The following is a 13,402-nucleotide window of genomic DNA, read 5'->3' on the forward strand; positions in this document are numbered from 1 at the left end:
TATTTTGCCTATTTGGATTTATAATTTCAATTATAATTGAATTTTTAATTTTATTTCAGCAGCTGTACACACTGTGAAAAATAGCTGGGATCCACAAAATTGATTTGTGTTGGGACAACATGAAGGAATTAAGCCAGGGATGTCCAGACTCGGTCCTGGAGGGCTGGTGTCCTGCATAGTTTAGCTCCAACTTGCTTCAACACACCTGACTGGAAGTTTCTAGCTTGAAACTTATTATTTTATGCAAAAGTGCGCTCATTGTTGCGAATGTTTTAGAACTACCAATTCGGTTGCTTATGGGAGAAATGTCTAGGAATAATAAAACGGTAAAAACGGTAAAACTACTTGCTCTATAAATAAGTGTGTTCATGACAAAACAGTACAATGCAATGCAATACAATAATAAGAATGTGTCAGTTTGCAACATTGGAACTAAAATATGTAGAACACCTGACCTCCAGGACCAGGTTTGGACACCCCTGAAATAAGCTAACTCATTTTTTTTTTTTTTTTTTTTACAAATTTAGGTGGATTTAACATAAAATAAGTAAGTTGTCACAAAAAAAAAATCAAGAAGTTATGTTGTTTCAGCTCCTTTTAAATACGTAGTTTGAACAAACAGCAAATGTCATTTTCGAGTGCAGAAGCTGAAAGAAACAACTAAGATAAGTTGACCAATTCACTTAAACAATAGGTGATACGCTTGATGATATATTGAGCACAAGCACTAACACACAAAGACAGAAAAAAATATGCATCAATGCCAAAGACCCTTTTAAAATTCTTGTGCAGACACAATATGATTAACGACATGACTAAATGTAACAAAAGGTGTCAAGAGCCAGGTGAAAAAGCCATAACATCTATTATTTCTGTTGCTACTACGGAGCTGTCCCAGGAGAAAACTGCCCACAATCATGCAGAATGCATTAGGTTTCACTGACTGTGAAAGGGTCTACAGTTATTCTACAAAAGGCTAAACCTCAGAAAAAAGACATTACACAAAGAATCAAAGTAGCCATGAACCATTTGGGAAATAAAAGAAGCCAATACGCATGAGCAGGGTTTCAAAGGCTGATGAAAATGTGCACAGGCAAAATTACTTTCTTTTCTTTAGCTGGAAACAAAGGATGCTGAGTGCAGAAAATAACATAAAAGAGCACACTCTGCTGCCACAGTCTAAAACACAACTATGTAATAGATTAAAGAGAATTGGAATGCGTTAAGACCATAGTTTGAGTCTAGGAATGCTTAGTTGTAGCATTTGTGACTCTAGTAAAAACCAAATGACCATCATAAAGATTTAAGAACTGTGGTCGTGGCATCTTCAACAGTACTACAAAATATATAAAGTGTGGACCGAACAACTCATCAACATAAGATCATATGAATGAAACAGTAATTTTTGTTAGTGATACCAGAATTAAGAACCCACCTGACAGGCTTGATGGATATGCTAGCAATGAAGTTTCAAAATTGTAATCAAGCTTTCGAACATTGTACACCAAAAAAAGGAGATATTCTGAAATTATTTCAAGTTTGTCACTTTGGAATAAACAGTACCTTATCAAAATAATTGCCATCCTACCAATTCAGAATACTATTATGACACAGTGGCGCAGTAGCTATTGCTGTCACCTTACAGCAAGAAGGTCACTGGTTCGAGCCTTGGCTGGATCAGTTGGCAATTCTGTGTGGAGTTTGCATGTTCTCCCTGCGTTTGCGTGGGTTTCCTCCAGGTGCTCTGGTTTTCCCCACAGTCCAAAGACATGTGTAACAGGTGAATTGGGTAAGTTAAATTGTCCATACTGTATGAGTGTAATAAGTGTGTATGGATGTTTCCCAGAGATGGGTTGCAGCTGGAAGGGCATCCACTGGATTAAGCATGTGCTAGATAAGTTGGTGGTTCATTCTGCTGTGGTGACCCCGGATTAATAAAGGGACTAGCCGAAAAAAAAAAAAAGAATGTATATATATATATATATATATTCATTTTTTTTTTTCGGCTAGTCTCTTTATTAATCCGGGGTCACCACAGCAGAATGAGCCGCCAACTTATCTAGCACATGGATAAGTTTATATATATAAATAAATAAATAAATATATAAGGATAGGCAATTCTTATACTACGGGCATGTTTAGCCATGTGAAGTTGAGTAAAATGAATTTGTTCAAAATGAACATAGCATAGCCTCATAAGTTTAAACAATTTGTCTAGTTTTAAGATCTGTAAGAGATCAAACTTAGATATGAAGAGAAATTGTTAATATATATTTAATATTTAAAATGTTCCATCGTGAACTGAACAAATGTCATTTCCACCACATCTCAATATACAGCTTTTATTTCAAAATAAAATAAATTATGGCAGCCAAACATTGTCTAAGATCATTTTTGTATCTAGTTTAATCAATCGTTCCACAATAGATATAATAATTACATTTGTCAATTAAATGAATTAGTCCCTTATGACCAAATGCTGTTTTGTACACCTGACACACTCTAAAATGTTATATCAATTTAGTTAAGAGCTCATTAGAAAATAAATAAACTATATTTGTTATATTAAATAGAGCATGGACACAAAAATTGTGAATACACATTTAATGTGCGATAAGAACTTTTTATCATTATAAAAATTATGTCGTATTATAGTGGTTTGTTATTTCGAAATTGTAAATATGTAATCTATACCAGAATTATTTGTCCTTTTGTATACTTATGAATGTCTATTACACTGAAAAAAAATTATACACTGGATTTACTCATTTTTAATGTAAGGGGTTACAAAAAAAATGTTTGTTATGTGCAACTTAATTTGTTTGTTTAAATTCAGCCTTTATATAGTTGTAATGTAGTTTAAGTGCACAGTTATAAAATATGACTGTCTAGTCTTTTTAATCCATCAACACACAAAAACTTTATAAAAATCAACTTATTTGTAGACTACAGGTGTAACTAGCATTTTTGCTATAACCTGACAATCTTAGCAATAGTAATATCAAAAATTACAAATTTTAAATTATTTTTTTTGTGTATAATAATAATAATTATAATAATAATAATAATAATAATAATAATAATTATTATTATTATTATTATTATTATTATTATTATTATTATTATTATTATTATTATTATTATTATATCGCTTAGCTTAAAACATTTAACATTTAACAAAAATAGAGATTTTCATTTACACAACATTGTGTGCATTAGACCCTTTCTATCAATGTCAAATGCTCGGAGGCTTGTTCATGCCTTCATCACATCTAGCCTAGATTTCAGTAATTCACTTTTTGGAGGTCTACCATCTAGTCCTTTCAGGTCGTTACAGAACAGTCAAAACTGAGCTGCACGTGTGTTGACACACACATTGCCAGGCTATCACATTACCCAGTACTTATGCAACACTGGCTACCCATCTAGTCACATATTCATTTTAAAACTCTGATTTTAACATACAAAGATGTTCATGGATTTGCTCTTGGTTATATTTGTGATTTGGTGACTCTTCTTCTTTGCCTAATTTATAAAACGCTTTACCTTTAACCATCAGGAACACCAGTTCCCTGGAGTGTTTTAATAAACTGCTTAGAATCACCTTTTAAGTATAGCTTTTAGTTTATGAGGATTTCTGTCATTTTTAACTTTGTTGCAGTTTGGTATCCAATTGATTTGTTTTTTGTTTTGTAGCACTTTGAGTTTGAGAAAAGCGCATAAATCACATTTGTTGTTGTTATTATTATTATTATTATTATTATTTTAAGGGTGCCACGGTGGCTCAGTGGTTAACACTGTTGCCCCACAGGTGTTATAAGTGAATGCTAACAGAAATGTGCTATAAGTGAATTGCATAAACAAAATTGCCAGTAGTGTATGAGTGTGTAAATGTGAAAGTGTATGGGTGTTTCCCAGTATCCTTCAGGGTTACGGCTGGAAGGGCATCTGCTATGTAAAACATATTGGATAGTTGGCGGTTCATTCCACTGTGGCAACCGCTGATAAGTCCAGGACTAAAATGAATGCAAATGAATGAATGAATAATAATATGTTATTATTTTTATTACTAATATTATTATAAACTATAAATCAGCACTTACAGCTGAGTTTAGTGAATCTGGCATTAGCATGCTACTATGCTAAAAGCATGACACTGCAATGTCCTAGTTCAAAATAAAACCAGTCCCTCAGGGTTTTTTTAAGGGACTTTTCTTTTTTGTATCTGTGGCCTAAAATGACTGTGTCGGCTTTTCTCAAAACTTAAGGCATGATTTGCTTTAATTCTTTTTTTTTTTTTTTGCTGTGAAAATAAGACAAAAAAAGAACTTTTTTTTATCAACCATTGGACTCGCAAAATCCTGGAGGGCCTGAATGAGTGAATGCCTAGCAAGAGCATAACTTAACACTGCTGATTTAGTAACAGCCTGTGCCAGCACGAACCCTCTTTTTTTTTTCCAACAGTACCGTCAGGGTTCACTAATGATGATTTACTAAAGTTTATTTTTCAGACTCGGAACTGAAGTGATAAATTGTATGAAAGTATGTGTCCCATTATTTAAACATTAAAAAAAGCATGTCATAACCTAGTTTATGCCAGCCAAAATAATACTGTAATAATACAATAATAATACTGGCTAAAGGCAAATTAACTATCTATAGATAGATAGATAGATAGATAGATAGATAGATAGATAGATAGATAGATAGATAGATAGATAGATAGATAGATAGATAGATAGATAGATAGATAGATAGATAGATAGATAGATAGATAGATATCTTATTGGCTGATAGACGTGCTATATTCTGCAAATAACAGCACTTGTACTCCCTCTTCACCCTTTCACTTTGTGTATTACTGTGCCCACATACACTGACAAGCAGAGGACACTACAGTTTGACAATTATTGTATCTGTTGAACAACATAATGTACTTTTGAGGCATTTTAGTCGATGATATAGTTATTTAGGTTGCAACTATGCAGTTTATTTATAAATATAGTTTCTGTTTTTATCATTTCGGAGCATCAGATTCAGTCCATCAGCTTCTCTGAGCAGACCAAAGAAGGTGACGGTTGACAATCCACCACAAGATGGCGACAGGGACCATATAATACATCTTTAGGGGAGAAAAACAGCATTTTCAGTGCAAACTACAGCTGAATATAAATCATATAAATCAGGTAAGTGACATTCTGAGTCAATCTTTTGTATTTTGTAATGCTGTATTTATACCACAGAAACTGGTAGTGTTTACTTTACTCTGGCATTTTTGGAGTTAATTATTGTGAAATCCCGTCTGCAACAGAAATACTGGGAAATGTCTCTAGATTGATGGCATTTCATGCTGTTCAGCCTTAAAATCTGAGCACAAATTACTTGTTTTATCATCACAAAACATTACGCTAGAGAATCATTCAAACACTAGCTCTAAAGTGTTGTTGGTGAAGTAGCAGCAGTTTTTGCTAAAGTAGTTTCTCATACAAAAGGATTTTTGTGTTTCTTTTTTATACACACGATTATGCTATCAAACTGTTGTATAAATGCAATACGCGAGTAGCAGTGCGACATGGCAGTATATCGGCGTTGGTAAGGGGAACTAAGGCACAATATTGTGTCAAAGGGAAAAAAAAGTTTTTATTTATTTATTTATTTATGCTTTTTTACCCAGACATTTAAAAATAACATATTTTAGAGCAGCAATCACAATACTGTGAAACCATGATATTTTTATCCAAGGTTACCATACCGTCAGAATCGTATACCGGCCAATGTATATATATATATAGGTGTTTTTTTTTTTTTTTTTTTTTTTTTTTTTGCTAAGCTTGTTGCAATTCTGGGCCTTGTATGTACGCAAATGAATAACTAACTAACTAACTAACTAAATAACTAACTAACTAACTAACTAAATACCCCAAAATATGTATTCAGCTGATGTAAAAAGGAAAAGAAAAAATCAACTTTTCTTTTTTTTTACATTTACAACTTAACGCATGGACAACGTAAATCAAAGAGAGTTATTCTCTACAATAGTAACTTGGTTTTGAACAGTAAATACTGTTTTTAAATTCTCTTTAACTTCATAGTCCTTACTTTTTTCTCATGAATGCACACATCACAGTATTTTAACTAGGATCCCCCCCCCCCCCCCACCCTTTTCCCATGCTGCAAAATTAGTACAACATTATAAGTTGCATAACTTTCAGTAACATCTCTGATGTAATTAAACTTGTCCCAAAAAATACAGTAAGATCACTGTTCCACACCATTTGACCAGAAATGTAGCAATTCAATTAAAGGCATGAGAGACTATACTATCTGAGACAAATGAGGCAAGTTGCAGGATCTCGTCAACAATCAGGGCCATTGTGAGAAACCACAGCCATCTTTTATCACCTGTCAAGACACATACAGTCGAAGATTCATTTGCATCAAGGGCACAAATTAGGGATGAAACTCAACTGGAAAATCATTAAGCCTTGAACTGTCCCTGATTATGATTTGGCTCAAATCTGTAACTCTCCACAGTGTCGTATAAGATATAAAAACCAAGACCTCAATCTAGTTCCTATAGTTGCTAACAGGGCCTGTGCTGAAATAAATCTGGCCTGGCATCGGAAATTAGTCAAACCCAATCCTACCTATATCAGACATGACTTTATCAGGGTAATGTCTATTCTTAGAGAACGACACTGTTCTGGCAGGCTAATTTAGACCCTTAGCATGGCTCTCGGTTTGTCTCCGCCATTAATATTAAAGCTTCTGCCTCTTGGCTGTCAAGAGAAATGACACTGAGAGAAGACACAACACTAATGGAGAGATCACTCTTGGATGCCCTGTAACTTATCTCTGCCTTGCCTAAGATCAAATCTATATGCAATCCTGTCTAGTTTATGATGCATACAGATAGTTATTTCAATAGCTCATGTTGTAAAGGTTGGTACGAAATTGGTACTAAAATATAAAAAATGTCAATTTCCCGCTAACATTTTAGCGCTGTTGAGCAGGTTCTTAAAGGGTCACGAAACACCAAAACACATTTTATGAGCTGTTGACAGTCGTATATGTGTCACACACTGCTAAAAACACTATTAGGACACATATATTACACTAAAAATGAAAATTGATTGTTTTTTGCGTTGTTTTGAGCAAATTCGTACTTCCGGTTTGAAACAAATTTTTGAAGCTGCGTCACGGCCATGATATCTTAGCGTGTATTCCAGCGTGTAGACTGGACGTCTGTATCTAAGCGTCCCGTATTACGTCTCTGAGTGTGTTGCATTCATTCATGAGTAAGGCTTGGTTCAAACCAATCAGCACGCGCCACTATGTATGCGCTGCAACTTCATTAATATGCATGCCAGCTTTCTTAGACTGTACCAGAAACAGTGTTCAGACGGCAGAGAGACAACACACGTCGTGTTGCCAAAAGTTGTGGGAAAAGAATAGGAATTGTTTGAAGATACGGGTCGCCAGTGTTGCTTTCATAATGTGAAGTTTTGTTTCATTTTCTCTCTATGAGAGCGCTGCTGGACTCACGTTTGGATCCGTATACGCGACGCGCGGCTGAAAAGCATTTGTTTGGAACATTTTTTACTCGAGAGCATTTCTCATCAATGGTGAGATCTGGATTTGCTGCTCGTCTCCTTTAAAAAAAGATGCAGCTTCAGTATGTGTTGATTGTCCTGTCTACAGATTCGGTAAGTGTGTGCGCTTAGTGCCCTTTCTTTGTTTATTCAGATGGCAAAGTTATAGTTCATAATATGGTCGGCAGTACTCTTTCAGTGTTTAAAGACAGACCTTAGTCAAAATGATTTCTAAGTTACTTAGTTTACAGTACGTTAATATCACTACAATATTGAAAGATCTGCTGTAAATGCTGCACTCTGCGTGTAGACACGTGAACACTGTAAGCAAAATTTTGCCGACCGTCGTGTTGAATTTTCGCCGCATTTTGTGATAGGATAGTCTACACACACATGGCTTTCTGACCTACTGAGTGCATCTGAGTTACAGAGAAATGCAGAGGCTTTTTTCTCTTATATGACGTGCGATATCAAACATTTCACCGTCATTAAACACACTTTCTCCCCTGCGTGTGTGTTTGTTTTTCCTCGGTCAGCAGCGCGTGCACAAATGGCAACTTCCATTTTTATTCAAACCCTGCCCATTTTCCCTTCCCCGACACTCCCACCCAAACAGAGCTAGACACACCCACTTTCCAGACTTTTTCCAAACTAGAGGTGTGAAAACATCCTGCTGAAACGGGGGGTTTCATGGCCCTTTAAACACCATAAATTGGTCATTGTGTTCATGTGCTCAACAGAAATGACTGATTGACTGTGAAGGCAGCTTCGAAACACTCCAGTGTTCGGTGAACAGCGGCGAAGAGTGGTGAACTGATGACCTTCATGGCCAATCACAGTCATTTCTGTTGAGCACGTGAAAACAATAAGGAATTAGCAGTGATTAAGGGTGCTTTCACACCTGTGAATTGATTAGTTTGTTCCGGAACAGCAGTTTTAAAATTGTTACAATGTAGTGGTAGGAATGACATCCTGCCCTACTCATAATTCCCTATTCATATAGCCATATATGCCTATTACATATCCATAATACATTGTGATATAGCTAGGCTCGGATCGTTTTGCTTTTTCGCTACAATCTATCCGCTCCGGAGTTCCTTTCAATCAAGTCGAGAGCACCTCATTCAGGCGATCTCGGACCGACTGATTTGGCATGGATCCGAAGTCGGTTGCTGGTTTCACATATGCCAAATGAACTGCGCTAACTGGGCAAACGAGACAGGGTCCTAAACAAAAGTCTAGTTGTGAAAGCACTCTAAGAACGTGCTTGGCATCGCTTAAATGTGAGCGGTAGCTAGCAGTTCCACTTGTACTGAACTCAATACTTTTGACAACCCTACTGTAAAGACCTGTTCACACCAAGCGTTCATTAACAATAAACCATTAACTTATCCAGCATGTGTTTTACACAGCGGATGCCCTTCCAGCTGCAACACATCTCTGGGAAACATCCATACACACTCATTACACACTTATTCACACACACACACTACGGACAATTTTAACTTACCCAATTCACCTATAATACAAGTCTTTGGACTTGTGGGGGAAACCAGAGCACCCAGAGAAAACCCACGCGAACATGGGGAGAACATGCAAACTCAGGAAAATTAGGTACTTTTAGTTTAATACTTCAAATGACCAACTTGGCTTCTGTGTATTTTTATCATTCTTTCCCATAGTTTAACTGTTTGTTTTCTAGATAGTCATTATTTTAAAATAATAATTGAAAATAAAGCATAACATCAAGCAGACAGACTTTCGACGCAATCTCGCCTGTGGCTTTAAATTACGCAAACAATTTTATATTCAATGGATTCTGTTTTAGATGATGTGAACCTTTCAAAAATGTAACTACACATCACAACGACTCGTAGCGCAAGCTCTGTGATTGGTCTGCTTGGTAGCTGTGACGAGCATGGGCAGTGCTGAGAGCCGTGAGACAGATAGAGCAATTGTTTATATGTGTCGAGTTGCATGAAAGAGCTCCAGATGGAAATGTTTTGTTTTGTAATTAACTTATAATTAAAGTTGTTGCACATCTGCCAGTTCCTGTCTCTGAATGGGTGAGTTTAAGCTACTAGTAGCGCTCAGAAAAAAGCAGAACACCCACAAAGAAACTTGACACAGAGGAACATAAAAACCTACTGCTAGCATTTCGGAAATGTTATTGCAGAGCAACAAAAACAGAATCCAAAAGTATAAATGCACAACTGCATGCAAGGCAGGAACCGTGGGTCATGCCGATCACTCCACACAGAAAATCAGCCTTAAAAGAGTTCCCAAAGTTGGCACCAATAGCCTAGTGGTTAAGTGCATCTTTATCATTATAGTTGTGATCTGACATCTGCTTTTGTTTTACATTCAGAATGCTTTATGGAACTCATTCAATTCATTCATTCATTTTTTTTCGGCTTAGTCCCTTTATTAATCCGGGGTCGCCACAGCGGAATGAACTGCCAGCTTATCCAGCACGTTTTTACGCAGCGGATGCCCTTCCAGCCACAACCCAACTCTAGGAAAGCTTTTTAGAACTATAAATATATATTGTTTTGTTTATAGTTACCGTGCTTGGTGTGAGTGGGCTTTAAGATAGAAGGGGTTGTTTAGTTGCACCTCTGGCTGATGTTGCAATAATGTTCTTCAGTTCGCCTCTACATCCTTTTAAATGACTCTGTCAGTGCAATTTTCTGATGTCCCTCCAAGCATATCTTGTCTCACTCATCCGCTTACAAGAAAACCGGATCCAAAACAAGCGATGTGTGCAATCACAGTGTTCTGGCTTAAAAAGGACCAATATTTAAACTCTGGCTGAGTGGTTGCCATAGGAATACATTTTGAGTTTTCTTTTCCATAACCTTCCCTGCTGCAGTGTTGAAACAATTCATAATTTGTCCTTTGGATTTTTTTTTTCTCCTGCCAAGTAAATGAAAGTCGAGGAAATGAACCTAACTATAAAGCTTGAGAGCTGCTGTTCTCTTCCATTAGCCTTCCACCAATAATTGCTCTACAGCTCATTACAAAAGCTGCAGTTGTTCCTATCATTTCTTAATTTTATTACTCACTGAATCATGCACGCTAAATGCACATTCTGAAGGTTGAATAAATGCAATAGTTACTGGTCATATTTATGACTATTATGAGGCCTTGCATTGCATTTAAAGTGTATATTATAGTTATAGTAATTATACAGTTAAAGTCAGAATTATTAGCCCCCCTGAATCTTTATCTCCCTGTTATTTTTTCCCCCAATTTCTGATTAGCGGAGAGTTCTAAACATAATAGTTTTAAAAACTAATTTCTAATAACAGATTCATTTTATCTTTGCCATGATGACAGTACATAATAGTTTACTAGATATTTTTCAAGACACTTCTATACAGCTTAAAGTGTCATTTAAAGGCTTAACTTAAGCAGGGCACACACCAGAAGCACCGCTCGCCGCCGCGACATGGCTGGCACATGACAGTTTAAAGTATCACACACCAGACGCGCACGTTCGCATGATATTTAACATGAAACTAATCAGATGGCGCTCTGTGGCACAGCTGAAATATTAACTGTGTCCTGAGTCATGGCTGGGCGCCGCTGACAGCCACCGACTTGTGTACCCTGATAGAAACCTATATTTAGAATTCTAAAATACATGGCGCTGCGGTGCGTTGCGCGGTGCGTCGCCGAGCGGCGCTTCTGGTATGCTACCTGCTTTAGTTGATTAGGTAAATTCGGCAGGTTAGAGTAATTATGCAATGCATTGTATATTGATGGTTTGTTCTGTAGACTATCGAAAAAATATATAGCGCATAAATGGGCTAAACATTTTTACCTTAAAATGTTTTTTTTTTAATTAAAAACTGCTTTTATTCTAGACAAAATAAAACAATTAAGACTTTCTCTACAACAAAAAATATTACCAGACATACTCTGAAAATTTCCCTGTAAACATTCATTCATTCATTCATTCATTCATTTTCTTAGTCCCTTTAATAATCCTGGGCCGCCACAGTGGAATGAACCGCCAACTTACCCAGCAAGTTTTTACGCAGCGGATGCCCTTCCAGCCGCAACCCATCTCTGGGAAACATCCAAACAAACATACACATACACATACACATACACATACACTACACTACACACGCATGTCTTTGGAGTGTGGGGGAAACCGGAGCACCCGGAGGAAACCCACGCGAAGGCAGGGAGAACATGCAAACTCCACACAGAAATGCCAACTGAGTGGAGGTTTGAACCAGCGACCTTCTTGACTACCTTCTGCGCCACTGCCTCGCCCCCTGCAATCATTAGGGAATTATTTGAAAAAGAAAAAAAAAATTATATATATATATATATATATATATATATATATATATATATATATATATATATATATATATACAGTTAAAGTCAGAATTATTAGCCCCACCTTTAGATTTTTTTTTTTTCTTTTTTTAAATATTTTCCAAATGATGTTTAACGGAGCAAAAAAAAAATTTCACAGTATGTCTGATAATATTTTGTCTTCTGGAGAAAGTCTTATTTGATTTATTTCGGATAGAAAAAAAGCAGTTATTAATTTTTTAAAACCATTTTTGGGACAAAATTATTAACCCCTTTAAGCTATTTTTTCTGACAATCTACAGAACAAACCATCATTATAAAATATCTTGCCTAATTACCCTAACCTGCCTAGTTCCCATTCCTAGCCCAGTTAAGCCTTTAAATGTCACTTTAAGCTGTATAGAAGTGTCTTGAAAAATATCACGTAAAATATTATTTACTGTCATAATGGCAAAGATAAAATAAATCAGTTGTTAGAAATAAGTTTTTAAAACTATTATGCACAGAAATGTGCTGAAACAATCTTCCCTCCATTAAACAGAAATTGGGGAAAAAAATAAACAGGGGCGCAAATAATTCAGGGGGGCTAATAATTCTGACTTCAACTGTATATATATATATATATATATATATATATATATATATATATATATATATATATATATATATATATATATATATATATACACATATATATATATATATATAGATAATTTACAATGTTATATTGATTGGGCTGCTTCTGCAGTGGGTGTGCATCTCCATAAAATCTAATAAACAGTCTATTAAGTTTTTGGGGCCCCCTGACACATTTTCATTGTGGTCTTTGCTATTTGCAGTGCATTTCTGTATTTGCATGTATTTTCATGCACAACAATCAATGAATACAATAAAAAAAAAAGATACATAACCTGCCATGTGACTATTGTCAATGACCACATTGCGATACTGATTCTGAAATGAAAATATTGTGCAGAATTATGTTGCATGTGTGACAACATAATTTGACAAAAAAAAAAAAAAAAAAAAACTTTGTAGCTACAGGTCAAAATTAATGATTTTTCTTTTAAATCTAAGCTCATTATGTTTAGACTTGATTGTGATGATGCTTTGTAAATTTCCAACTGTAAATATATCAAAATGTAATTTTTGATTAGTAGTGTGCATTGTTACGCACTTCATGTAGACAGCTATAAAGGTAATTTTCTCACTATTTTGATTATTAATTTTGTTCTATTTTGATTTCACATTCCAGATTTCTAAATACTTGCATCTCAGGCAAATGTTTTCTATCATAGCAAAATATTAATAAATGCAACAAAGCTCACTTAAATATTTAGTTTTTGGGGTGATGTATAAATCTTAATAATAATAAAAAAAATGCTGTCACATAATGGCTGATTTTGTTATTCAGGGTCATATTGTATTTATTGTATTAGGTAAATTACAACAAAGCCTATTCAGAACTTATCTAA

At 35.4% G+C, this 13,402-nt stretch overlaps 1 protein-coding gene across 1 annotated transcript in view; it reads right to left on the reverse strand.

Moving 5' to 3' along the window:
* LOC137488617 (uncharacterized protein C14orf132) overlaps positions 1–13,402 on the reverse strand; it is a 74,874-nt gene that overhangs the window by 60,556 nt on the left and 916 nt on the right. The window lies entirely within an intron of this gene.

This window comes from Danio rerio, chromosome 20 (assembly GCF_049306965.1).
Source record: "Danio rerio strain Tuebingen ecotype United States chromosome 20, GRCz12tu, whole genome shotgun sequence".
NCBI classification, from domain to species: domain Eukaryota; kingdom Metazoa; phylum Chordata; class Actinopteri; order Cypriniformes; family Danionidae; genus Danio; species Danio rerio.